The following is a 5,876-nucleotide window of genomic DNA, read 5'->3' as shown; positions in this document are numbered from 1 at the left end:
ATCTATCTATCTATCTATCTATCTATCTATCTATCTATCTATCTATCTATCTATCTGATGAGGATGGTATCTAGTCCCCAAAAAATTAAAACCCTGGACTTTCCCACATAGCCAAATCTCTGGCATTGACCTGAGGCTATAATCCCATGAACTGGTTTTTCATTGTGGTTACACCCAATCTCCCAATTCTTTTTTTCCATTGTCTTACCTCTCTATGGCCCCTGGCCACTTCCCACCCTTAATTCTATCTAGGCTCCATTCTCCCTTGGCCATGTGGTCCAGGTCCCTGGAGTTCTATTACCTCATAGACTACTTGGCCACTCCTAGATCCCTCCCATAATCTTTCTGTATATAAGGTCTATCTCGTCTCCATTAAGATGCTTGAATTCTTATAATCTAGTCATTGCTCAGATTTTTACAACCTAGCCAACAGCTCACAGATGCTCAGATTCCTTAAGACTCTGGCTAATATGGTGGATCTTCAATAAATCTTGTTTTTGGCTGAATTTAGAAGGCTTGGGTCGAATTCTTTTGGGCAACACCCACGTGTCGTGATTTTGAAATTCCAGCACCCCTAACCTCTAGACCTCCTTGTATCTATCTATCTATCTATCTATCTATCTATCTATCTATCTATTGTTGTTTGCAAATCATTTCCCCCATTAAATTATAAACTCCTTGAGGGCAGGGACTGTCTTTTGCATTCTTTGTATAGTAATCTCAGCATTTAGCACAGTGATTGGCATGTAATAAGTACTTAATAGATTTATATTAATTACTTATTATATTCACATTTATTATCTTTTATATTTATTATATTAAATTATATTTATTACTTAATAATCACCACTTAATAAATGAGAGTATCATATTTGTTGCTTTGTCAATGGAGGTGTGTGTGTGAAAGGAGTAAAGGAAGAAGAGAATTTAGAACTGATTTTTTTTTTTAAATTAAAAACAAGAGTAACAACAACACTGTCCTGAAATATCCAGGCGACTGAAGGTACTAATCAGTCTCTTAAAAAAAAAATTTATTTACTGCTTGACAAATTTGCATTTTTATGGGATCAGAAGGGATATAGAAACATGGCCTTGGGGTGAATAAGAGAGTGAAGGCTCTTGGGTAAATTGTTACACCTCTCCGGGTCTCAGTTTCTTCATCCTTCTACTGAATAAGGATAATCATGCCTGCCTTATCTCACAGGGCTGCTGTGAGGATCCAGTACTCTGAAACAATTAAAAACATTTTGCAAATAAAAGGACAGAGTGTTACTTTTTATCCCCAACTGGCAACTCTTCCTCCTCTGCAGTCTATTGGTTGGGAAGGAAAGTTTACTTCATGCTCAGTAGATTAAACCTGTATGGAACCGTATTTGTTAAAGGGCCCAAAGGGAATTTAATGAAGAGAAAAGGAGAAAGACGTCTCCCACCTCCTCTACTCCCCCACCCACCACTAACCCCCAGCGGTTCTTTTTCCTACCCACACAATTTCCTGCTGTTCTAAAATGCTTAAGGAACAAAACTCCTTACAAGCCTAGGAACCAGAGGCTTCAAACTTCCTGCTGTTCCCCTATTCCTTCTTCCATTTTCAGAAGAGACTGCTTCTATAGTTCTTTCTATATTCATCTTTAGGCTGCAAGGAATGGGAGGCAACCAGGGAGTAGGGCCATCGGAAGAAACAGCAGGCAGGGAGGGAGATACTTAAGCCATTGCTGACTTTTAAGCATTGTTGAAGAAATGCTTCTTTGAAAGGCAGTAATAGTGGGCCAGAAAGGAATCTAGTGCTTTTAAGAAGGGAAAAAGATAATGAGTTTAGGGCTTCACATTTTCTTTCAATTAAGCATCTGGATTGACAGGAGGGACCCGCAAGCCATTCTGAAATGGATTAAAAGGCAGTCCAAGACGGCTGCATTGAGGTTACTTGAGTTGATTTCTGGACATGGGAGGAAGAGAGAATTTGCCATGGGCAGAAGAAATTGAGAGGTTGTCTCAGCAGGGAATCTAAGAAGTGAAAGATGTTCATACCATGCTCAGCCCAATTACTCTGGCCAGGAGATGGATAGTGTGGGAGAACTGACTTCATGGAAAACAGGGTCTTTGGAACAAAATGAAAGAAATCCAGTCCATCCTTCCTTCTTCTCCTCATCATTCTAAGACATTCCCAAATCCTCTGGTCACCACACAAAAATTCAGATCAATGTATTATCCTAAAGGACCCAGCAGATTAGAGCCTTGAATGCAGACAGGTATGACTTTTATATTGGGACACATTGATCATATAAATAGCATCCAATCCAAAGTATTCCAGTCAACAGTGGTGATAATATAAGATTTAAAGTTTTCCTCTTTGATGGGTTCATAGCTTACTGACCTGAGCCACCAAACAAAACTCAGAACCTATCTTAGGAAATTTAGAAATGCAATGATTCATTAATACTTCTTTACAATATAAATCTACATCCAAGTCTTTGAAGAGCTCATGAGATCTGTCCCACTCTATCCCACCTTTGTGTCTTTGCTTCATGCATGAAATTTAATTCCTCTGACCTCCACCATTGGAAACCTAACATTCCTCAAGGTCTCGCTTGAATGCTGTATCAGGTGTTACCTATTCCATGGACACATGAGGACAGCTACCTGGAGGTGGTGTGGTGGATAGAGTGCTGGACTTGAGTTAGGAAGACCTGAGTTCAATAGGCTCAGAGACTTACTGTATGACCCCAGGCAAGACACTTTACTTCCCTCAGTCTCAGTTCCCTCATGAGTGCTATTATTATCCTAACTTTGCAGATGAGGGAACTGAGGCTGAGGGAATTAAAGTGTCTTGCCTAAGGATAGAACGACACAGTATTTGTGAAGTGTTTTGCAAACACGAAAGTGCTATATAAATGCTAACTATTAGCTATTATGAAGTCTTTCTCATATTTCCAACTGGCAATGGTCTCTTCCTCCTTTGATTTGTTATTCCAGAGTCTTTGTACTGCAGTTACACATGCACAACATTCTAAAATGCATAAGAATTATTTTTACATATCTCCTTTGATGGATTATGAGGTCTTTAACAAAAGAAGCTATGTTTCACTCACCTTGGTGGTCCCCCAAGGTGAATCAATTAGAGCTTGTTTGCTTAGTAGGAATCTTTGGTTCAAGGTAGATGTGTGTTCAAATTCATAAAGCTGTAATTTATGACTCCCCCATCCATGTGTTAATAGTTAGTCAGATGAGAAACCAAGCCTTTCCTGCTACCTACACTAGAACTTTCTCAGACTAGAATCCTCACATACCCCCACTCCACCCCTGCCCAGTGGGACCTTTGGCTTAGTTCTGAAACTAAGTTCTGCCCTAAAACTCTGGCAGAAGGCCTAGACTCTATAGATAACAGTAACACCATCTGTCATTTCTACCCAAAGACAGGGAACTTGATAATGTATAGCCAGTGCCAATTCTACTTTCCCTTGCAATATCATCTGCTGGTCCTACAGAAGGGGTATGATGAAGAGTAAAGCTGCTTGGTGTTGTAGGAGGTTGTGGAGTTCAAAGATGTGGTCCTTCTGGCTAGCCCTGAGGGTACAACTTTGACTCCTAATGGGGAAACCTGCTCCAAGTTCTCACCCTCTGGCTAACAATGGGATAAACTGTGTCAATGTCCTTGCTCTGCTTTGAGCTGTATTTTTCCTTGCATCACAGATACCATGCCCTCACTGGAGGAGTTAGGCACTGTAGACCCTACTCTGATGTGAGCCTAGCTTTTAGAGAAATTCTCCATCAATTCCCTTATCCTTCCACCCCTGCCCCCAACAAAGCAGAGAAAGGAGTTTTCAGTGAAATTGCATAGAACAGAAATATATGTAGGTGTGTGCATTCAGTAGAACTCTCCTAAGGATTTTGCCTGAGACATGTTCAGGAAGCTGACTAAGAGCAAGGAAGATACCTCAACACTTCTTTGAAACCCACATAAATGAAAGAGGCTTTGGAGGATATGACACTCTCTTTTATTCTGGTGGATCCTCTCCCTCTGTCTTCCCACAGCTTTGTCCAGTCTCCCAGAACTAGAGAGGAGCCCTAGAGATATTAACTGAGTTCCTTTATTCTCCTAGAATGATTTCACTACCTCACTCTTTCCCCTCTGTTGGTCCTTCAGCATGCTTTCTCCAAATGCAGTTTTTATTTCTATTGATTTAATAAAAACTTAAGCTAGTAAAAAAAAAAAACAATTAATGAAGATAGCTAGAGGACACAATTAGTGCAGAGAAAAATCATTTAATGAAATGACATCATAACAGGAGTAGAAATAAAACACTTGTGACATAAATGCGGGGTGCACCCTCCCCTGAATACACAATACCATCAGTGTAAAGAGTAGACATGTATGAAGTGGCTCACATGCAGTGAAGATATATGGCCAAGATGAAGGGAACACATGAGGTTACGGCACATGTGTGACAGGTTAGCTCAGGTCTCTGAAATAGAGTCTTTTGTTTATGAACCCTGATGGGTCTCCTCTCTTCAAGTCTACGTTAGACACATAATCTCTGTCGTGGGCTTCTCAGCTGCATGCTACTGTTAGGTACATGCCTTCTGCTGCATAAGACTCTACTGGGTATAGTTTTGCTAGACATAGCCCAGCTGAACACATTTCTTTTGACTATAACTCCACTGGATATACCTTTCTCTACTTCCAGGTTCTCTCAGCTGAAATCATTGGCTATTTCTTCATGAGAAAAGGGAGTATTGCTATGTTCTCTTAGTTTAAAACTACAGGCTTTTTTGGGGGGTGAGGGGTTGGTTTGTTTTTTTTTTTTTGTTTAGATCAGCCCACTTCTTTTGAATTTGCAAAGAGAGTTACCTTCTTAACTTTCTCCTCTTTTTTTTTCAGAGTGAATTAACTTTCTTTTAGAGTGGTGGCTAAGGCTTCTCATCTTCAATAGGAGATTATAAGCTTTTTGCCCTCAGATTTCACCACTTCTTTGGACTCAATTTCACGTCCTGGGATTTGAGCCTCTGTCAGAGACCTCACCCTAGGTTAGTAGGTAGTATCTTCTAGGTTTCCTAAATCAAATTTATGAACCTGCCTAGGCATGGTCATTATCCATGTAAGGGATATTTATCCCATAACTACCAAATAACCCTATGATTCAAGGTTGTTTTTTTTTAATTTTTCAATTCCATTCTTTTTCTATTGTCCCATGTAGATAAGTGCTTAGGGGAGAAGGCACCAGACAAAGCTAAGATCCAGAGGAAGTGAGGTCATTGTCTTCTCAACCTTGTTCCTCTTCTTTTCTATGCTGATACATTCAGCCAAAGCCTGAAGCAAGAGTTTCTTAACTTTTTTTTTCTTTTTTGTATCACAGACTGCTTTGACAGTCTGGTAAAGCCTATGGAATCATCTCAAAAAAATTTTTAAAATACAAAAAAAATACATAGGATTAAAAAATAAATTAATTGTATTCAAATCCACATCCCTGGTTAAGAACCCCTCCCAGGATGCTAGGTTTAAAGCCTCTATAAGTTGTCTGGTTCAACTCCTTTGTTTTACAGATGAGAAAACTGAGAATCAGTGAAAGACTTGCCTGGGTTAACACAGCCAATAAATATCAGAGACAGAATTTGAACCCAGGTCATCCTGTCTCTGATCCTGCCTACCTTAAATAGGTCCTAAAACTCAATTGAAGGTGAAACATCTGAGCAGAGCCTTTTTTTTTTTAAAGGCAATTGGGGTTAAGTGACTTGCCCAGGGTCACACAGCCAGTAAGTGTCAAGTGTTTGGTCTGAGGCAGAATTTGAACTTCAGGTCTGGTGCTCTATCACCTGTACCACCTAGCTGCCTACACACACACACACACACACACACACACACACACACACACACACACACA

Source organism: Vombatus ursinus, unplaced genomic scaffold (genome assembly GCF_900497805.2).
Source record: "Vombatus ursinus unplaced genomic scaffold, bare-nosed wombat genome assembly UNPS02014807.1, whole genome shotgun sequence".
In the NCBI taxonomy this organism is placed as follows: Eukaryota; Metazoa; Chordata; class Mammalia; order Diprotodontia; family Vombatidae; genus Vombatus; species Vombatus ursinus.
This window is presented reverse-complemented; position numbering follows the sequence as displayed.